The following is a 23,829-nucleotide window of genomic DNA, read 5'->3' as shown; positions in this document are numbered from 1 at the left end:
TTTTAAATGATTGAATTGAATCAACACTTGGGAAAACTTTTACTTACTAATGGTTGATGCTTAGCTAAATTGATATAATTCAACTTCAATCAAAGTCAACCATAGTGTTGACTACTTGTTACGTTTCTTTGTATCGTTTCAGTTTTATCGAATGTCTACGAAGAGACACAACTTGTTACATCGTCTATTTTTTTTTTTTAAAAAAAAATTGAATTAAATCAAAACTTGCTAATTGTTATTCAATCCTGTCTAATGCTTAACTAAGCTGAGATAATTTAATATTGTAATTAAAGTCAACCATAGTGTTGGGCTAAAACACAGTGGACCTATTTTCTGTATAGCTAGTCAAAATCTTATTGACGGACACTGTCCGATGCACTGTCATACTTAGAGCCTGTTTGGATGGGCTTAAAATAAGCAGCTTATAAGCTGGAAACAGCTTATAAGTAAAAAAAAAAAAAAAAAAATTGGGGTAGGTTAACTTATTTTTTTGTCTTATAAACTGTTTTCAGGTTATAAGCTGCTTTAGATAAGCTAAGCCAAACGGGTCCAATTATTTTTTTGGGCTTAGTTTAGGCACAAAATGACTTTAAGCTGACCAGTCAAACACTCAAAAAAACTGAAAACAGCTTATAAGCAACTTATAAGCCAATCCAAACGGGCTCTTAGACTAATACTGTAAAAAATATCAGAAAGATAACATCCCAAAAGAGTTCATGCTCCATAAACTTAGCTTAAGTACGCCCTAGATGACATCAATGGACCTTTTGTCATTCTATATGAAGTTTAGAAGTAGATCATGTCATTAAAAAGAAATAATGAATAGAACTTTCAAAGGAATACAACCACGGCAGTAAAAACCTCAAAAGAAACATAAAAAGTGAAGGCGAAGAAAGAAATCTGATGACAAACACATCTACAATGCTCCATTGCGCTACAAGATTTCATCCGGCCAAAGGAACTTGGCAATTCGTCCATCATGAACTACAATACGTGGTCGTAAAGAAACAGTTGGAGCAGGAAGATACACAAGCATGCAATTTGCTATTTATTTGTTACAGTCTGTTATTCCTATTTGTTACAGGCTTGCACAAGCGTAAAAAACAGGCCAAATGTACATTTGGCAGTAGGTTGCTAAATGTTACAAGAAACGCGCATGACTTCTAAATTCAAAAGATAACATGACTTAAAAGGAGCTTTAAACAAGCCAAGATAACCATAAATACAAGGGATGCAATCCTTTTCTACTACATCCATGAAGCGCCAGCACTATTAAAATTCTGGATCACAAAACGACATTAAGGTACAGAAGCATGTTTTCTAAAATTTGCAGACTCATTCACACTAAGGCTGTGCATCTCAATAAAATTTCTTCTCCTTCAAGCTTTCAGCAGTTTCTTTGATGCTTTCAGCCAAAGGAATGAACTCAATATCCCAATTTTTTTGCTCCTTCTATGTTAACCAGGTACTTTGGCGGAAATGGCTTGTCATCAACACACCTGGAGATTTTAATCGAAAACTTTGAGCAAGTAAAACTATTTCAAGAAGTAAAAACTATGAATTCAGCCGCTCCAGTTTATGTATTTTTTTCAGCAAAGCATGCTCTACCAACTTTGCGAAACATCACACTGCCAAATCAAAGATGCACGTTTCACGAAGATAAACCGTATCAAAGACGTTACACCTAAAAGAAATTTACTTTTTCGGAAGCTTCATTGTAGGATAAAGCTCGCGCAGTATCTTTACTAACTCAGAGTAGCTGCAACTGACTCAGCCATTATATATCTACCATTAGCTGAAGGGTTTTCAAATGCTAGAATATGCGTGAGGGCGACATCTTTCACATTAACCCATCCAAATGTAGCATTTGGGTAAGTTTCAGCACCTGCGATAAAGTACAATGAAACTTTTACCATGAATTTCAACACATTGTAGTAACATGAACAGGACGTTAAATAAACTTATTTAACAAAACTACAGGTACTTATGAAAATCAAAAATAAAAACCAACTAGATAGGAGATAAGGAAAAGTACGATGGCAAAAAGGAAGGCAAACTGGTTACTCCTTCCAATCGCAATTCCAAATATATAGGATGCACTTCCCCTCTCTCTCTCTCGCTCTCTCTATCTCTCTCCATATATATATACACACATGGGACTTCTAATAATATCATTTTCTGAACCTTTTTTCACTCAAATTCATTTTATATTTAACATTTGAAGCAATTTTTCAATCCTATTAACTTTTTAACTATTCTTTTGGGAGTTACATTCACTTAGTTTCTACTAGGTGAATCAAATTCCATTGTACACTCGAACTCCATCTCCATCCCTTTTCAATATGCAGAGATCATAAAGAGCACTGCAAGTACGAAGGGGAATTTATACAGTAGATTCAAAGTATCAGAATTCTCTTGTTTGAAAGAACTGAGACACGTTGAAATCGTACTAGTGCGATTTGACCAATATGTAAAATTTGTCCTCCTAAAAAGATCATTTCCAAAGAAACGGGCAATAGTTAGCAAAGTTGAGCCAGTGGCAAGCAGAAAAAAGGTTGAAGTTTCTTGTAGACCTATTAATACTAAAACATAACGAAAGGAAATAAAATGTGATTTGAGCTCATTGCAAACAAAAAAAAGATAAAAGTAGTTAAATATAATATGAATCGCTGTAAAATTAGTGTATGTATTTGTTTAAGGGTAAAAAATAGACCTATTAAAATTATCTGGAGTTACCAGAACCGACAGAAATATACATTGATTTGTCAGATTCATTCTCTTGAAGAGAAACTTTAGGAAAACAGTTAAATAACTAATCATGATTCCTTTTTTTGTTTCAAAAATCATAAAAGATGAGTCAAAAGGTAAAATAACATAATTCAGAGGACAAGATCACAGAAAAACCAGCTGCTTTAGGATCAAGCATGCCATTTATAAATTGTAAGATGGCAGCACAACTTGTATTAAGTGTTGGTTGTAACAAACTGCCAATAAACATTGCCAGGTTTATTGTGACCATATCGATAACTTTCTCTTTCACAAACTTCCACGCAGCATCCTCAGCCAATGTCTTCGAAAGTACATACCAGAGCTGGTTAAGATGAGTCCATAATTAGCTCCACAAATACAAAGAATTAACAGGGGAGGGGGGAGGGGGTGTTGTAGTTAAGACATAACAGCCTGATGAGTTATGAGTTTTGATGATCGACATATGCACCAGGGCCAGGTCCTTGATCAGGTCCCCTGGGTACTGTATGAACGTGACAGCTATAAAGCTGTGGCATTGTTCTGACTTGTAGATCCATAGCGGGACAGACGGATCATTGCAACGTCTCTATCTATATCACATGCCACTCACATGATCCTCACATGCTCTCATTCAGTGGCGGAGCCAGGATTTTCATTCAGGGGTTCAAAAATTCTAAAAGGTAAATACACGAAGAAGTCAGGGGGTTCAACATCTACTATATATACATAACAAAATAATTTTAACTCTGAAAATACACTGTAATTTTTCGCCGAGGGGGTTCGGATGAACCCCCTGGAGCCAGTGTGGCTCCGCCCCTGCTCTCATTGGTCCCTATATAAACAACATGTTGGCATTTGTTTGACCTAGCACTTGAAATTATATTCTTCTCATTTTGTCGAAAAGAACAACCGCCACTGTTTTCTCAGAGCTTTCAAGATCAAGACTAAATAACTTCAAGGACCAGATCCCAAGACTGAAGATGTCTTGAAGTCCTAGGTTGTTTTAGTCTTTGTCTTTTGGTGTAAATATTGTAAACATACACTTCTTTTAAGAAAGACTTTTGTATGTGTTTGGTTTATTAAGTTTTTTGTGTAAACGTCTGACTATAGTTAGTTATGGTGAATTGAAGTTCAGCTAGAGGTAGTTGAATTAGTTGGTTCTTAGCTAGAGTTAGTCAAAAGAGTGCTTGCAATAGAGTTATTGTAAGGGAAGGGATTAGTTGGCTAATTCCTTGGTTGCAAAAAGGCTTGTAATATGAAAACGTTGCTCAGTTAGTGAAATTACAAATCCTACTAGTGTAGGTCATGGTTTTTAATCCCTTGAGCAAGCAGTTTTCCATGTAAACATTGTGTCTTGTTTACTTTCTGTTTTTTGCTTGTGGGAACAGATAAGGTACCTGGTCCCTTATCTGTTGTGGTGGACTCTTAGTTTTTATCAATTGGTATCAGAGCGGGTTCTTTTTAAAAGGGTAACACCTAGAAAGGATCTCTCATTATGGCTGCTCCACCAAACTTCGAGGAAGGACAGTCAACCACGAGACCTCCAAGGTTTAATGGAAAGTATTATGGATGGTGAAAAAACAAGAATGCATGACTATTTGATGGCTGAAGACTCTGAACTCTGGGATATCATTCTTGATGGTCCTTTTGTCCCTACAAAGACTGATACTGAGTCTGGAAAGCTAGAGGTAAAACCCAGAAAATAATATACCAAAGCTGATTGAAAAGCCATTGAAAAGGGGTTCAAAGAAAAGAAGATTTTAATGTGTGGTACTGGACCAGATGAATACAATCGTGTTTCATCTTGTGAAATTGCCAAGGAAATATGGGAAGCCCTCTTGACGGCTCATGAAGGAACCTCTCAAGTCAAGCAGTCCAAAATAGACATGCTTACCACTGAGTATGAACTATTTAGAATGAAGGATGATGAGTCAATCCAGGATATGCACACTCGTTTCACCTCCATTATCAATGAGCTTCATTCTCTTGGTGAAATCATTCCAATCAACAAGCGAGTTTAAAAAATACTTGTTGTTCTACTAGATCTTGGGAGAGTAAAGTTAATGCTATAACTGAAGCCAAAGATCTGGAGAAAATGACTATTGATGATTTGATTGGAAATCTCAAAACCTATGAGGTGAAAAAAAAGAAGGAGCTTGAAAGACGGGAGCCAAGGAAAGAGAAGAACCTGGTCCTTAAAGCGGTTAAAAGTGACTCAAGTGGTGATGAATCTGATATGGCCTACTTTACAAAAAGGTTCCATAAGATGATTCGTAAAAATAGCGGGTTCTCCAAGATAGGGAGCTCCGGCAAGAACTTCAAACAGAATGACTTATGTCACAAATGTGGGAAGCCTAGTCATTACATTAAAGAATGTCCTCTTCATAAGCAAGATCACTATAAGAATGCTGACAAGGGAGTGAAGATGAACTAGGTCCCTGATAAGAAGTTCAACAAAAAGATGTGGCTGAAAACTTGGTAAAGCAGGCTCTAGCTGCTTAGGGAGACTCCTCTTGTGAGTTTGAAGATGAAGATACAGGGGATACTTCCATGATGGTTGTTGAAGATGAACCTATGAAGTATGAGTCCATCTTTGAACCCATGGCCAAGTCATAAGATGAAGATGACAATAAGAACAAAGAGGTAAATTTCTTTGATGTTCAGAAAAATCTGAAAAATTATTCTCAAAAGAAATTAATATCTCTTGCAAATGTGTTGATTGATACCTATCATAGCCTTATTAATGAGAAAAATGTCTTAAATGAAGAGATTGAAGGATTAGAACAATTAAGGGATGATATGGTAGTTAGTATTATTGATCTAAAGGAACAAGTTGAAGAGTTAACTAGGGATAATGCTCTGTTGATTAGTCAGATGACTAAATGGGTGAACACCCCCTCTAAAGGAAAAAAAGTGGGGAGTGAGACCTATTTTGAGCTTGATAGCGAACTCAAAAAGGCTAAAATGAATCTCTCTGCTGAGCTAGAAAGAAATAGACAGCTTCAAGAGGATCTAAGCCGTGTGAAATCTGAGCTTGATAGGTCTCTTCACTGGACCTGTTCCTCTGACAAGGTTGTTGCTATGTGCAAGGGTAATGATGGTAGATAGGGCATTGGTTATAAAAAGGCCAAGACCCCATTCAATCCTCACAGCAAATATGTTTTTGTGATTGATAAATGGCTTTGCACCCACTGTGGCAACACTGGTCATTACAAAAACTGCTGCAAAGCAAGATTTCAGTCTATGCACAGAAACTGAGCTTACGTTGAAAACAAACCCAAGAATGCTGGACCAAGTCCCCGAAAAATGAAATCTGTGCTACCTGCATGGGCGAAGAGATCTCTTATTCACCCATTCTATGGTTACAAGGGACTCAAGTTAGCTAGGGTTCCTAAGACTAACAAATAACTTTGTTTGCAGGCTAAAGTGAGAGGGAGCAGTCAAAAATGGTTTGTGGATAGTGGCTACTCAAAGCACATGGCTGGAAGGATGGAAATTTTCTCTCACTCAAGGCCTTGAAAGGTGGTGGTATGTCCTTTGTCAATGGGAAGAAAGGATATATTATTGGTATTGGAAAAATTGGCAAGACACTCTCCCATGCTATTGAAAATGTTTACTATGTGAAAGGTTAAAGTTACAGTCAGCTGAGTGTGTCTCAAATATGCGACAAAGGAAACAAAGTGGAGTTCTTATCTCATGTATGCACTATCACTAATCTCAAAACTGGAAGTGGTACTAACTGCAAAAAGATACAAGAACATCTACACATCAGATTTTGGCTCATCTGATGATGGTGACTTGGCTTGTCTCAGTGTTGTAGATGATAATGCTGAGCTGTGACACAAGAGACTAGGACATGAAAGCTTCACTCTGCTAAACAAACTGGTGGCAAAAGACTTGGTCCGTGGGATACTGATAACGTCCAAATCCACCCTATTAATTAGAATGGGCACGGTCGTATGCAAATATAATTTACCCAACTATGAGTCGGGGTCGAATCCCACAGAGAACAATATGTAGGTGATTTAAGCAGATTAGGAATTATCACTAACAATAGCTATGCCCGAACGCATCAATGGTGGTTTTTTATAAGGTTTTGATAAAATATTGAAATATAAATTCTAATCTAGAAAGCAAGTAAATTGATCAATGGCAACAAGAATGGAAGAAGGGAAACTACTTCTCAAGTAACGATCCAATTTATTTCACGAATTGTAAATAATAGCAAGTTTATGTTATTTAGCCTCGGATAATGACTCTAAATTAACTTCTTCCGAAGATTAACTAGACTACCCAATTGAAGATCCCTCAAGCAATTAAGAGCATTAAGAACACCCGAATATGGCTACAAGTGGTATTACCTATTCCTAGGTCAATTTCCATTAGATGAGGGTTAACGCCCCAAATTCATGTTAATTATCCTATCCCAAATCCGTTTTTCCTCTTCCGAGTTTCAAACAAAGTAAATGGGCGAGTTCAAAGGTTAGCTAATCCCTTGAAAACATTCATGAACAAGAATAATTAAAATAGCAAAAACTTACTTGATTAAGAACAATGCAAATGAATAAATAAGCACAACAAGAGTATCAATCTTAATTGTCACCAAGAGATTTCCATCAACAAGGATTAAAAAGAAGAGAGAACATTTTTGTAGGAACCCTAGCCTCCAACTTGTGGGAGCTGCCAAAGATGTCTAATATTTTGCCCTAATTTTCTATTTATATGAACTGGAATGGAAGAAATCGTCAAAATCCGAGTTCTGGTCGAAATTTCCAAAAATCCTTCAACGCGATCGCGCCATGTGTCTGCGCGATCGCGTGGATGACGTCAGCTCCCCTACTCCCTTAATCGCGATCGCGTGTCGAGCCTGCGCGATCGCGTGTCATTAACAACGCGCGTGGGCGCGGTCGCGTTACATTCCAGCGCGAACGCGTGGAGTGCAATTCCAGCGTGGGCGCGATCGCGTGGGTACTCTGCGCGATCGCGTAGAGTATTTTTCCACGGTATTTTCCAGAACTTCCAGTTATTTCCAGTTTTGCAACGTTTTTGCTTGTTTTCCACACTTAGGCTCTAGGGACCTCATATTACCTGAAACATGACAAAAACTACGTAAAATGACATAGACTTGCTTAAAAACAAGTAAAACTTATAGTTAAAAAGCATCGATTGTGGTGTAAAATCACGCCACATCAGATACCAAATGTCAAGTTCAAAGATCACATGATGTGTGATGCATGTATAAAAAGGAAGCAAGTCATGACCTCTTTTAAACCAAAGAAGGAAGTAAGAACCTCTAAGAAACTTGAGCTTCTTCATATGGATCTTTGTGGGCCTGTGAGGGTTCAAAGAAGAGGTGGAAAGAAGTACATTTTTGTGATTGTTGATGACTTTTCAAGATTCAACTAGACCTTGTTTCTAAGAACAAATGATGAAACATTCCCTGTGTTTGTAGCCTTTGTAAAACATATTCAAGTAAAGTTGGGACTCCAAGTTGTAAGTATAAGATCTGATCATGGCACTTAATTTGACAAGGTAAACTTTAATGAATTATGCGTTGAAAAAGAGATTATTCATAATTTCTATGCTCCTAGAACACCTCAGCAAAATGGTGTTGTGGAAAGGAAAAACAGGACACTTAAAGACATGGCAAGAACAATGTTGATTGCAAGTGATGTGGCCAAGAGCTTTTGGGCAGAGGCTGTCCATATCGCTTGTTATTTAATCAACAGGTGCATAATCAGATCCTTGCTTAAGAAGACGCCCTTGAGCTACTAAATGGAAAGAAACTGAAGTTGACTTACCTAAAGGCCTTCGAATGCAAATGCTTTATTATTAACAATGGTAAGGAGGCCTTAGGAAAGTTTGATTCTAAAAACGATGAAGGAATCTTTCTTGGGTATTCCTCTCACAGCAAGGCATATAAAGTTTTCAACAAGAGAACTCAAATTGTGGAAGAAAGTGTGCATATGATCTTTGATGAGACAAATGAGTTGGGAAGCAAAGGGATACAAAGTGGTGAAGCAGATGATGGAGACCTCTCAATTACTAATGAGGTCCTAGAAATCACAAATGGAAAAGCTAAAATGATGAATCAAGTTGAAGCAAGCAATGAAGAAGATATAGCAGAATATCTAGATGATGCTAAGGTACCTGGCACCTCCATCACTCCACTTGAGGCTGAAGATAGAGTAGTTGATGCTGTGTCAGGCACTCCCAGTGCTGATCAGAGAAGTGGAGATCATGCATCTATAGATATGGATGATGGATCAAATGCGGACGCACCTGGTCCCTTAAGCAGTGAAATTCAAGTATCCAACTGGAAACACAAAAAATCTCACCCTCTTGAAAATGTAATCACTCTCTTAAACTATGGCATCCAAACTAGATCTAAGGCAAGAAACATGTTTGCCTACTCTGCATTCATTTCCCAAATTGAGCCCAAGAATATCAAGGAGGTACTGAATAATACTGACTGGATTAGTGCTATGCAAGAAGAGCTTCATCACTTTGAAAGGAACAAGGTGCGACACCTGGTCCCTAGACAAGCAAACATAATAGTGATTGGGACTAGGTGGGTGTTTTGTAACAAGCTTGATAAGTTTGGAAACACTACCAGAAATAAGGCAAGACTGGTAGTTCAAGGGAATAATCAAGAAAAGGGTATTAACTATGATGAGACTTTTGCACCAGTGGCAAGGATGGAGGCAATCAGGATTCTAATTGCTTTTACATCCCATATGGAATTTAAATTATTCCAAATGGATGTCAAAAGTACATTTCTCAATGGATACTTGAAGGAAAAGGTCTTTGTCAAGCAACCTCCTGGCTTTGAAAGTCATGATCATCCTGAGCATATTTTCAAGCTTGACAAAGCTCTTTATGTCTTAAAACAGGCTCCTTGAGCATGGTATGAAAGGTTGTCAAAGTTTCTTCTGGAAAATGGGTTTACAAGAGGTAAAATTGACAACACTCTATTTCTAAAAAAAAAAATAGGGAAAAATTTGTTGATTGTGCAAGTATATGTTGATGACATCATCTTTGGTGCTACTTTTGATTCCCTATGTGAAAAATTTGCTAAGCTCATGAGAAGTGAATTTGAAATGAGTATGATGGGTGAGCTAAATTTGTTCTTGGGACTACAAGTCAAGCAATCTCAAAAGGGCATCATGATTAGTCAACAAAAGTACATCAAGGAGATGCTTAAAAGGTTTGAGATGAAAAATTCAAAGCCTATTGATACCTCTATAGGAACTGCTACTAAGTTGAACATGGATGAACCCAGTCCCTCTGTGAATGAAACTATGTATAGAGGTATCATTGGGTCTCTACTATACCTAACTGCTAGCAGGCCTGACATTGTGTTCAATGTAGGGTTGTGTGCTAAGTTCCAATCGAGTCCTAAAGAGTCACATTTGAAAGTTGCTAAAAGAATATTGAGGTATCTTAAAGGTTCACAGGACCTGGTCCTCTTCTATCCCTCTAGAGACAATTTTTACTTAGTTAGTTATGTTGATGTTGATTATGCTAGTTACTTGGTGGATAGAAAAAGTATCTCTGGTATGGAACATTTTCTGGGGTCATGCTTGATCTCATGGGGAACAAGAAAACAGAACTCTGTATCTCTCTCTACTGTTGAGGTTGAGTATGTGGATGCTGCCTCTTGTTGTGCCCAATTGTTGTGGATCAAACAAGAACTTGAGGATTTTGGTGTCTTCACTGTTTGTGTGCCTCTAATGTGAGACAATACTAGTGCACTTAATATGCCAAAAATATTTAGTGCACCACAAAAGAACCAAGCATATTGATGTGAGACATCATTTCCTAAGGGATAATATGGAAAAAGGACTGATCTGCATGAAGTTCTGTAACACAGAAGATCAGATTACAGATATCTTAACCAAGGCACTGGGCAGAGAACATTTTGAAAGAAATCGCTTGGAGTTGGGCTTGATCAAGCTCAACTAATTGTCTCCCAATGATTGGTTATGTCAAGAGAAAAGGTACAATGCTTAAAGTGTTTTTTGGAGACATCTAACTCACTCTTATACTGTTACAGGTATACTTACATGACACTCTCAGGACAACACAAGCACTGAAGTCATTGCATATTTCAGAGTTTTTGCCTAAGCTTTATCAAAAATTAGTCAAGGGACCTGGTCCTTCTGACTCAGGTTAGTAGTCAATTCAATACTTATATACTTTTAAATTGTCAAAGTGCCATGTCATCATTTTTTCCCTCCCCCTTTCAAAATTCCAACGTCGAATCATCACACTTTTTCAGAATCGACCCGACTTAAATAAAACGGTTTGTTTGCAAATGGGAACCGGTTCCTTCACTCTCTTTTAAAACCCAACCGTAAATTTCTCTCTCTCACTTTCCTCTCAACACTCAAGCCTTCATTGTTCATATCTTCTCATATTAATTCAACCATGTCAAATAAAGAAGTTGTATCTCCAAATGTCTCAGAAGTCAATCCCTCACATTTCTCTCCCAAATAGCTTACTCCAACCAACCCACAAACAAGTTCATCATCTCCAACAACTTCCCTTCCCAAAGAACTAAACCCTAAAACGTCTTCCCCAAAACCTGCTGGCTTCACTAGAACTCGTAAAAGCCAAATCCCAAAGAATTTTGTGCCTACTTCCATATCCTCTGAGAAACAAAATTCAAAAGGAAGCACTCATACTATGACGACCTCTCAATATCTTGAGGCATCTGTGGAAACTACTGAGAAGGACGACGGCATGGAAGTGACCAGTCAAGGGGTGGAAACAGAAACTACAACTAAAAAGGGGAACTTAAGGGAAGTTCCTCCAAGCTCAGGTAATCTAACTACTCTTGCAAATTTGGATGTTTCTGGTGATTTGAGTAAAAGTGTGGTAACGGGTGGTGAAATTGCTAAGGATAGCGTAGATAATGTTATTGCTACTGTACCTGGTAACAGTGGGGAGATGGAGACTGAGGAAGTGGGTGTTTCAACTCAGGGGGAACAGAGTAGTTTAGGTCATACTGTGGTGAATGAGGGACCTGGTCCCTCTGAAATAGCGTCTTCCTCTAAATTAGTGTCTATAATTGCAGTTCATTGGAAAGAACTCACACCTGCAAGGAAAGTCTCTTCAGAGGAGGAACTTGGTTCCTCTAATCATTCTGAAAAGGTTAACTCTGAAGGTAATGAAATAAACTCTGATGATGATGTTATATTGAGAACTATATATAGACACAGGTCTGGGGGTGCTGAGTAGATGAAAAAGGGGGAAAGTAGGAGAAAACATCTCGCAGATAGGAAGCCTGCTTCTAAACAAAGAAAGAGACCTCCTACCACAAGGCAGAAGTCTCAGGCAAGATTAGACTCTTCCTTGTTGGTTAATAAAGCAAAGACTACTGGTAAGAGGCGGGGGAGAGTACATTTGGAAAATTTGAGTAAGTTGAGACATGAAGAGGAAGAGGTGATTGCTGTGTTCGATGGAGAAGAAGAGGAGGAAGAAGCCACCTTGGTCAGGAAAAACTTCAAAAGTAGAAGAATGTCAGTGGCTGTTGACAAGAAAACTGTGGCTGCAGGCGGTGATGGTGAAAATAATAACGAAAGTGAAACGGAGGAAGCAGTAGCAGAGGGGAAGAAGGCATCAAAATCCCCTAAGCAAAGAAAAAGTTGTGTTAGTGAGGAGCGAGGTTCCTCCAAAAGAAGAAGAGTTAGTGTGGAAGGACCTGGTTCTTCTACGAAAAGAAAGCAAGAACTGGAGGAGGAAAGACAACACAATCTATAAGGGCAGAAAGTTTTACAGGGGAGAGTGATTGATCCAGAGATTGTTGGGCACAAAGCGCTAGAGGAATTAACGGAAATGCTCAAATCTAAAAAATGGGAGCACTTAATCGAAGGTCCTGCAGTGGATTATGGGAAAGAAGTAGCTGATTTTTTTGTAAATCTTCGGTACACTGATGACTACTAGTTGGTTTGCCAAGTTGGTGCAATGGAGTTCACCCTAGATGAAGAGCAGCTGGGAACAATTCTTAGTGTTCCAATTGATGGAGTAAGTAGACTGGAGGAAGGAGACAAGGTTATTGCAGACTTCAGCTTCACATAGTTAAAAGAGGTTAGCAAGTGACCACTGAGACCATATGTAAGAAACAAATGAAGTCTCAGTATCAGTTTCTCTTTCATTTTTTGAACAAGGTCATGATACCTCAGACTGAGAAAAGGTGTATTGCTTCCAGGACGGACCTGGTCCTTATGGAAATTCTGGATAGTGGCCACTTGATCAGTCTGCCTAGAATAATGTTGCAGCATATGATTGAGGTGATAGATGTCAAGGATGGTAAGCATGGTATGGCCTATGGATTTCTCCTTACCAAAGTGTTTGACCATTTCAAAGTGCCAATTGGTAAAGCCTCCAAAGGGACCAAGAAGCAAATGTTCTCTATGTCCACCCTGGAGAAGTGTGAATGTGTCCCAAAAAAGGGAGAAGCAGGGACCACATCCACTATATCGGGTCTGATTGAAGCGAATGAGAACATCTTGGCTGATGTTGAGAGGTTGCAGGTTGAGAACACCCTGCTGAAGGCTGAAATCACCAGACTGAAGGTGGAGGGAGCTAGTCCCAATGGTGATACAGCAAAAGAAGTTGCAAAGTTGCGAAAGGTTAATTTTAGTCTCACGAAGAAAGTTGCCGAGCTCCAGGAGCAAATCCTGGCTAATCACAAAGCTGCAGACGCTAGACTAGACATGATGTTCAAAGCTTTCAACCCTGTCAACCCATCAAACCCTGCCCAACCCTGATCTTCTCTTTCACCAAATTCCTGAACCTTTTTTTTTTATATTGGCATTTTGACAATTAATTTAGTATGTTTGTGTTGAATTGATTACTATGTTTTGTACTAAATTATCGTTCGGATTGGCAATTCTCTGATTCTTGCATATGTTTTCCTTTATGTTGCTTTGTTGTTTCTGTTAGTACTCATGCTGAGTTGCCCAAGTGCCCTGAGTTAATGTTTCTGAACTTCTTAATGCTTGTGTCAAATTTTGTCTATTTTCAATGATGCCAAAAGGGGGAAGATGTTTTCGTATTCGCAAAAGGAACCTTGGTTCTCTGAATGAAAATGAGAATATTATATGCTACATGTTGTTGGGGTCAAATCTGCAGAGAGAACCTGGTTCTCCGAGGGAACATCACTTACGAATTTGTCATCATCAAAAAGGGGTAAATTGATGAGTTATGAGTTTTGATGATCAACATATGCACCAGGGACTAGGTCCTTGATCAGGTCCCCTGGGTACTGTATGAACGTAACAGCTATAAAGTTGTGGCACTGTTCCGACTTGCAGAGCTACAGCGGGACAGACGGATCATTGCAACGTCTCTATCTATATCATATGCCACTCACATGATCCTCACATGCTCTCATTGGTCCCCTATATAAATAACATCTTGGCATTTATTTGACTTAGCACTTGAAATTATATTCTTCTCATTTTGTTGAAAAGAGCAGCGCCACTGTTTTCTTAGAGCTTTCAAGATCAAGACTAAATAACTTCAAGGACCAGATCCCAAGACTGAAGATGTCTTAAGTCCTAGGTTGTTTTAGTCTTTGTTTTTTGGTCTAAATATTATAAACCTACACTTCTTTTAAAAAAGGCTTTCGTAGGTGTTTGGTTTATTAAGCTTTTGTGTAAATGTCTGACTATAGTTAGTGAGTTGAAGTTTAGCTAGAGGTAGTTGAATTAGTTGGTTCTTGGCTAGAGTTAGTCAAGAGAGTGCTTGCAATAGAGTTATTGTAAGGGAAGGGATTAGTGGGATAATTCCTTGGTTGCAAAAAGGCTTATAATCTGAAAACGTTGCTCAATTATTGAAAGTGGAAATCCTACTGGTGTAGGTCGTGGTTTTTAATCCCTTAAGCAAGGAGTTTTCCACGTAAACATTGTGTCTTGTTTACTTTCTATTTTTTGCTTGTGGTAACAGATAAGGTACCTGGTCCCTTATTTGTTGTGGTGGACTCTTAGTTTTTATCAACACCAAAAGAGCTATCACTAGGATCTTCCACAATTCCCTATAAAATCCAGGTCCTCATCATTTTCCAGGTATTGTGGTCTATAAAAATATGTGCTTATCCAGGAGATGTATAGTAAGTTGAGAGGTATGATGCCTAAGGCGGACTGGAGGAAACTAGTATCTAACAAAAAAGGAGCACCTAAATGGATATTCATCTTGTATATGGTAATCTCCAGGAGGCTTCTTGCTTGCAAAATGGGGTATTTTCAATGAGGTGAAATGTATCACGACCCAACCGGAGGGCCATGACGGGCACCCAGAGCTAACCTATCAAGTACCACAAAACATACATACATCACATAATCATACCTGAGTGGGCGATCATGCTAACTCATAAATATCATAAACTGTATGGGACACAAGCCCAAAGATAATATACTTACGTCATCAAGCTAATCCCAAGTACATATGCTGGCAAGGCTATCCATAGTAATGATATAACAGAGTATAAACTGAGATGACCATAAGACATTTAACTGTGCATATCTATCTACGAGCCTCTACTGGAGTATATGACATAATGGGGCCGGGACAGGGCCCTGCCATACCCATGCAAATGCATATGCAACCATGCTGACTCACAAAGCAACTCCGGAGCAAGTGGAGTGCCACGACACTGCCTGCTGAGCTGGTATCCTACTAAGAGATCCATCAACCTGTATCTCAAGACCTGCGGACATGAATGCAGCGCCTCCAGCAAAGGGACGTCAATACGAATAATGTACCGAGTATGTAAGGCGGAAAATGTAACATAATAAACATATATTGTAAAGAAGAAGGATAAGAATGTAAGGCGGAAAATGTAACATAATAAACATATATTGTAAAGAAGAAGGATAAGAATGTAAGGCGGAAAATGTAATATAATAAACATATACTGTAAAGAAGAAGGATAAGAATCAACTTGTCACTCCTGACTTACCAATGAGAATCTAGCATATATGTCTCTCTATACTATCATGTGCTTAACTATATCTATGTACAATACTGTGTCTGTAACTTACTTATCATCCTGGTGCTAACTGCCCAACTAATCAGTGGTAACTGCCCGACCGACCCGATTATCACCCGATGGTAAAGCGCATTACCCAACTGATTAGTGGTAACTGGCCAACCGGCCGTAGCTCGGTGGTAATAACTGCCCAACCAGCCATAGCATGGTGGTAAATACATAGCTGCCCAACTAGCCGTAGACCAGTGGTAAATATGAATGCATTTGTTGCGGAACATGCAACCCTATCCAGATATGAAAGCATGTGCTGCGGAATGTGTAGCCCGATCCAAATATGAAAGAATGTGATGTGGAACGTGCAGCCCGATCCAAATTTCCCCTATAGGTACTCTTTATACACTCCTAGTGTACATTCTGTATCTATTAGCTTCTATGCACTTCTCATGATCATTACTTATCTGTTAATGCCTACATGATTACATAAGATCCATAAGCACATTTCACGGCCATTAAGACTTCTTCCTGATTAGCTAAACCTTAGTCAATTCGTGGTTGCATCATAAGCCTATCTTCTAGCATTAAGTACCTCGTTAGGGATCTCATAACTAGCATATTATTCATGTCTTACAAAACATTCCATAAGAACACATTTCTGAATTGAGAAAAGACATGTTTTAACCCCTGAACTTGACACGAAAACTCACTTTAGCAACTAAACTTAACTTTTATTTATTTACCCCCCTTAACAACTTACGTTTCAATTGTTTTTCACCCCAAATGCTGACGTGGCAAAAAATAATAATTAAGAGAGTGAAAAACAAAAAAAGTGAACCCGCTCATATATATATATTATTATAAATTAAAAAATAAAATAAAAGTTATACAATTAAAAAATAAAATAAACATTATACAATTAAAAAATAAAATAAAAATAAAAACCATCATCATCTTCTTCACAATCCCCCTCCCACTCCACAATCCCACCCACCATCTTCTCCCCCGCCACAGCCCCGCTCCCAGCTGTTTTTATTCCCACTCCACAGCCCTGCCCCCGCCACAGCCCCCCCTCCCCCCGCCACCCCCCCCCCCCCCCCCATCTGCTTCTTCTTCTTTTCATTTTCACCATTTTTTGGTTTCTTGATTTTGATTTTGATTTTCTTTCAAAAATAAAGTTATGGAAGAAATGGGTTTGCTAATAATGGTGGTGGAAGAAATGGGTTTGCTAGAAATGGTGGTGGTTGTGGATGTGGGTAATTTGATTTTCTTTCAAAAATAAAGTTATGGAAGAAATGAGTTTGCTAGAAATGCTGGTGGTTGTGGATGTGGGTTAAAGATGGTGGTGGTGATTTTTTTTTCTTTTAAGGAATTTGATGAAATTTGGTGAGGAGATGATGGTGGTGGTAGTGGGTTAAAGATGATGTGATGAATTTTTTTTTAAGGGCAGTTCGTCCAATTTTTTGCGGCGGAGGCGGCGGTGGCGGTAGCAGCGGCATGGTGGTTGATAAAAGTAGGGTGAAGATGAGGAGAAAGAAGAAGAAAGAGAAAGAAAAAAAATAATAAAAGAAAAACAAAAAATGATGTGTTGGTAATTTTGACATGGCAATGATGTGGCATTGACGTGGCAATTATGTGGCATTGACGTGGCAATGACGTGGCGCGAGTGTAATACACCTCCCATTGTGAGAGTAGTATTATTTTTTTAGGGTGGAAAATAATTGAAACGTAAGTTGTTAAGGGGGGTAAATAAATAGAAGTTAAGTTTAGTTGCTAAAGTGAGTTTTCGTGCCAGGTTCAGGGGTTAAAACATGTCTTTTCTCTTCTGAATTCATCGGAGTGACATAAGGTCGGTAAACCTCCGATTTCCATTATGGAGCTAACATCATTGGCATATCTCACCTTGAAGGAACAATAATCATAAGATGAGATCAACATCAATGATATCATAAGAGAACATCGAGAATATAAGCTTCTACCATTTCTATGAGAGGAATCATTATGGACATCATTTGTGAAAGTTCATAACAATAGGATCATGCCTCAAGAAAGAAAGGGACAGCCTTAACATACATTGCTGCTTACTTAGCCACTCAAAGTCTGCCTTCCGAGCCGAAAAATCTACATCCAAGATGATTCATACAACAATCAGGCCATAGGAACACTTTCACACTCAAACTTAGCTAGTTAATAAGTTAACGGAATTCGAACAACATTTCCCCTATATTATCTACTCCAACCAATTCCGAAACAGCTCCCAAACATCAATAACAACATTAACAATAACATAATCAAGATACTACATGACAACATATACAAATCCATCCAAAACTTCCTTCGAAAACCAGCCCATAAGCCAACAACATCAACATATCAAACTACGACCTTTATATTATGTTTTCCTTCACTTTAAACCATTAAAATCCTCCAAAAACAAATCAATATCAAAGTCAAGATGAAGAACATCCTTATACTTGAAGAACTTTAGCCACACCAACTTTCTTCAAGACCAAACTCATCACAACATCAAGTAGAAGCAAGAACAATCACTTTTCATGAACTAGTTTAGTGTAATCTTATTGAATTCTTGATCTAAGGGGCTATAAGTGTTTAAGAAATATTTATAGAGGTTTCTAGAGCTCTAGGGAGTGTAGAATGATGATAAAATGAGGGGGAATGGGATATTTATACCCCTTGAAGGTCGGTTCCACCAACTTTCCAAATGGGCCCGCGGAGAAGCCATCTGACAGCCTATCTGGAAACGCCCATAACATACTACTTCGATATCGTATCGACGAACGGTTTGTTGCATTGGAAACTAGAATCAATGAACTTCAATTTACATAAGTTATGCATTCCATAACTCCTCATATTCTAGAAGATACACCTCCCTCAATTTGGACCAGAATTTCTTGTCCAAAATTCTGCCAAGTTTTTCAAAATTTCGACAAACTTAATTTCTTCGATTAGCTTGATCCCGAAACCTTTAGACACTTGCTTAGCACTTGTTAAAAGTATTCCTTAATCTTATAAGGGTTCCTGACCTCTCTGAGCTTACGTTGGTTTACTTACAATGCAAACGACGCAAAAATTTTCGAGGTGTAAAAAAAATGCCCACTATGTGACAGTGTGGATAAAGAACTGGTCATGCTAAGGGAAGAACTGCTTCTGCAGAGATATATAGAATGGCATTGGCAAGTTGTGTATACCGTGTTTGGCAAGAGATGAACTGGATGGTATTCCACCAGAGTTCAAGAGGAGCTACTGAGATTGTTAGGTTGATCATTCAAGAACTACATTGCAGAGGAAGAAAGAATATTGCTGCGGCTAGAATGTTAGATGTTTAAGTTATTATCATTAGAAATGCTGTATAGGAATCCTGAGATGTAATGGTTGCTTGTGGTAGCAGAGTCTGGTGTATGTAGGCTCTGCTGTCTTTTTTCTGTACATATTGCTATTTGGTAAATAAAATGATTTTGCTTACCAAAAAATTATATATGTGCTTATCTTATCAAGAAAAAAGAAAAGAAATATGGCATTTGACCACTGGACTAGAAAGCACTAGTTGTCAAGTAGCTATTTTTGTATTGCTCAAGGGCTTATGCCAACATATGTGCTGCCACTAGAAAATGAAAAGTCAAGTAAAGCACCTGTGATTCTCTGCAAAAGTCAGGATCTAACCACCATGTCTCATTGACTACCACTTCAGGCGTTCTCGGTTAGCTATTGTAAGCAACTGCTGCTACAGTTTATGTCAAAACCACTCTTCTAACAGACGGTGTCTTCGCAACTGATCCAAGAACATTAAGTGTTCCCTGCAGTGCAGGATCAATCATTTCCGCCTGCACGTTAACAGTAAGGCTAATCCATTACCGTAATAGATGGAAACACCAAAAACTAGAATAGAGAAATACGACCAACAGGACCAAGACGGCTATAGCCGGTTTCGTAGGACAGATTTTCTTACACTTAACTAGTAAAGGTGCACAACAGTAATCCTTTAAGACGGTTTCTTAAAACATAGTACTACAGTTACTATAACTATTTAACTCCAAAGTCCAATTGACATTTTAAGTCGTTCAGTGTCAGTATACACCTTGAAAAGAAATTATTAAGCAAATTTAGAGGCAACAGTTTATGCAGGACCTATAGTCATTCATAAATTGATACACACACCTTGAAATTCAAATTACAGTTTTATCAGGAAACAAGATCAATTTTCACAGTATTTTTTATGTGAAGACATATCAAGTAGATACTAATTGACTCGTGCATAAAATACAACGTAATGAGAAAATGGTTAGTACTTGGTAACTATGTTACTTGGACTCTTCAAAAATGGACACGGGTGTGTGTCGGATCCTCCAAAAGTAGTGCATTTTTGAAGGATCAGACATGGGTGCGGCATCATTTTTGGCGAGTCCGAGCAACATAGCTTAATAAAATAACTTCTTCATCTAGTTGGTACTCTCTCCGTCCCAATTTATGTGACTCTGTTTGACTAGGTTCAAAGTTTAAGCAAAGGAAGACTTTAGAAACTTGTGAGCAAGCTGTAGACACTTGTATGACTTTAAATTAAGCGTAAAATGAAAATTCAAAAGTTAATCGTTTCTAAATATAGAAAGGTGGCATTTTTTGGGACAGATCAAAAAAAAAAGTGTACCGCCTAACTTGGGACGGAGGGAGTGCCATAATAATTTGAAGAATTATCGCTGTATATATAGCAGAAAGAAAAGAAATTTGTGAATAACAAGGGAAAGCTACAACAAGACTAACTACGAAATGCCAAAACGCGAGCTTCCAAAAGTGAAGGACATTTGGAGTATTTTAATATTATTTTATTAATATATTAAAGTGCCTTATTTAGTCCTAATTACTCCTACACTTTGAGGCCATAAAGTCGGCAGAAATGGTCTACTTTTCCTCACGTTTTTTGTGTCTTTAATTGGCCATTACTTTTGTTTTTAATTATCTCATTATTCATATGAGTTATTGATCAATGTGGTCTTATTTTCTTTTGTAACCTCCTACTCATAATTCTCCCATATTCTCCATATTTACACCATCTTAATACCCCATTATTCCACTCTTTCATCCAATTCAATTCAACGATGAATTTTTCAACTATAAATAGTTTGTCATCTTTATTTTGTGGAAGTAGAGAAAAATATATACTTTGGAGAGTTCTTAAAAAGTGAGGAAAGTAAAAGAGAGTTTATTAGTTGAAGGAAGGTGTTCTTCTTTTTTGTGGAGCTTTGGACTCAACATCTTGTCCAGAGTTTGTTGAGTTGTACGACGTGATCGGACTGTTGTATCCTGGAGGAGAAAAGTCAGAAAGATTATTGCTGGACCGGTAGATTTACTGCAGTGGGCTTGAATCTCCTTAAAGAGAGCGAGATATCCGCGCCTCAGCCGAAGATATTTTTATTTCTTCATTTTATTCTTCAATTGTAATTGTAGTTTCATTGTATTATCACCAACAAAAGTAGCAGTCAAAACCATATTTATCAGGAGAACGAGTGAGGAATCTGTGGATCTTTGATTCCATGGTAAAAAGGAGATGCTGTATGAAATAGACCTTCACACCCATCAACCACAGCATCAAAGGCACCGTCTTCCAGCTGGTTTGCTTTGAACAAGTGGAGTCTCTCCTTAGCTCCATCAAAGGATGTCAAGTGATCTGTCTTTTTTGGATCATCTGCAGGTGGATTCAAAAAACTTATAACATTAATACTACACAACAGAAAAAGCACTAAGAAGACGTTTGGCTAAGTAAGCTGACCAAGCTAGCTTATATACACATTTGGCTTATCTACGTGTTTAGTAAACACCAAAAGTACTTATAACCCAAAATCAGTCATAAGTTGGTCACCCCCAACCTATGCTTTTTCAGCTTATAACATTATTGCACCAGTCATTCTCAACAAAACTGTTTCAATAATAAACTACAAAATAAAGTAAAATTTGAATATCAACATTTGGAATGTTTTCGAACTTCAAAAACTCTTGAAAACCCCACTAGCTCTAGCCCATCTAAAGAGAACTAAAATCATACAATTGAATGCCAAATCCTTCAAGTGGTTATATGTGAAAATAAAAAGGCATAATACATAGATAGACACCTTAACTTATCCTCAACTAGCAGAACTTTGAGAATGCATATCTAGAAACCTCAACTCGTCTCCCCTGTGTCTCGTGGACACCTGAAGCTGACGTGACATATAAATTTTTGAGGTGTCTAGATGATCATTTTGTAAGTTGGAGTATTTAACTAACACAATGGAGACGAGTTGAGCTGTCTAGATGTGCATTCTCAGAATTAGGGTGTTTAGTTGTCAGTTGAGGTCAAATTTATGGTGTCTATCTATGTATTATACAATCACATAGAAAGAAATGATCTCATAATTTCAGCATTCTCTCAAATGTTGAAATTAATGAAACATGAATTGTTTAGAGAGAGAGAGGACAAACTGGGATCGTGAACAGTGGCCTTAACAGTATAACCACGCTGTAGCAAAAACTTCACCAGCCATGAAGCAATGTAGCCTGAAGCACCTGTGACACACACTGTTTTTGTAGCCATTTTTTCTCTCTGTTTTCGTTGCTTCCTTTTTCACCTATGCACCAACAAAATACTGTGAGACTCAGCACTGTGAGTTGTGATAAAAGCTCTGTATTTATAGGGAGGAAATTATTCGGATCATGCGGATACTATTGATTGTATTGTAGTAATATCAAAAAGGCCTATTTATCGTAATATATTAGATTAGACGACGGTTCAATTTTAATCATTTAAGTTTCCTTCCATTAAAAACTAGCACTGCGCCATGCATGACATATATTTATGACATATTCAGTGACACGTATTTATGAGTTATGACATATTCAGTGACATATTACTGTGAGTCCATATTATTTGGTGTTTTACTATTTCATTTTCGTTTCTTTATTAGTGGTGTGTTACAAAATCATAAAGTTATTAATTTTATTTTCTCAAAATTTGCTCTTATTTATACATTTCTGAGAAGTCTTTTTCAATTAAAATTTTCTATGGGTACATTAACAGTGTGTTTGATATGAGGGAAAATGTTTTTCAATAAAATATTTTCTAGGAAAATAAGTGATTTTCCTAATCATTTTCTTATTAGAAAATATTATTTTAAGAACATTTGTATCTATTCAAAGCAAAATACTGGGGATTTTTAATTCGGAGTGAACTTGGGGGTAGGTAGAGAGTTAGGTGGGGTATTGTGTAGGGGAGGGGGCAGGCAGGGGAGTGGGGGTTAGGGGTAAGAAAAAAACATTCTAATTTTTTATAAAAGTAAAACAAAAGTATATGAAATAGAAATAAAAGTATATGAAATAGAAAATTTGAGACGTAGAGGGTGGGGGTAAGAAATAAACATAGTTTGATGTATGAGTTTAAGTTAGACGGTGCTAGCAAACTCCAATTATTATGAAACTCTCTTTTTCAATCTATTCTAAACTATTAACACTTTTATATATGAGTTTAAGTTTTGTACACGGGAGGTGTACAAAATATTTTATACCATCAGGTAAATTAACTAAAATTTAGGGAAGAAAGTATTAAAAAGCCTTAATTACCACCGTAACTAACTAGAATTTAGGAACAAAGTATTAAAGTATCCGAGTTGTACTCCTGCCAAATTAGTTTCTATTGCCTTTTACTACGTAAATCAAAATCTAATTTTCCATGTTTCTCTCTCAATAAATCTCACGCCTATTATTAAACTTACAAGAAATAATTTGTCCATGCTTCAACCATTGTTGATCTTGGAAAGTTTCTTATGCTTTAAGGTTTGCTGTCACTTTTTTTCTCTCTGACTGCTTTGCAAACGAATTCAATTTTTAAAAAAAAAAAAAAAGGTTAAGAAGCATCCAAATTCCAGACATCACATAAAAATCTCATCAAAATTTTGAAGTGAATTAAAAGCACCTCAATAATATTAAGGAGAGTACTGATGTAGAAAAACAAGCAAGGAAAGATAATATGGAGAAGAGTGTTTTGGAAAAGAAATCGGGTTAGATGGAGGGGGTTTAAGGAAATAGATGAGTGCAAGAAATTTAAA

The 23,829-nt window shown here is 37.6% G+C and overlaps 1 pseudogene; it reads right to left on the bottom strand.

Moving 5' to 3' along the window:
• Positions 1-1,359: 1,359 nt before the first annotated feature.
• LOC132629413 (cinnamoyl-CoA reductase CAD2-like) lies at positions 1,360-22,445 on the bottom strand (annotated as a pseudogene).
• Positions 22,446-23,829: the final 1,384 nt, after the last annotated feature.

Source organism: Lycium barbarum, chromosome 2 (assembly GCF_019175385.1).
Source record: "Lycium barbarum isolate Lr01 chromosome 2, ASM1917538v2, whole genome shotgun sequence".
Lineage (NCBI taxonomy): Eukaryota > Viridiplantae > Streptophyta > Magnoliopsida > Solanales > Solanaceae > Lycium > Lycium barbarum.
Note: the sequence above shows the minus strand (reverse complement) of the source record. Positions and strands in the feature narration are given on the sequence as shown.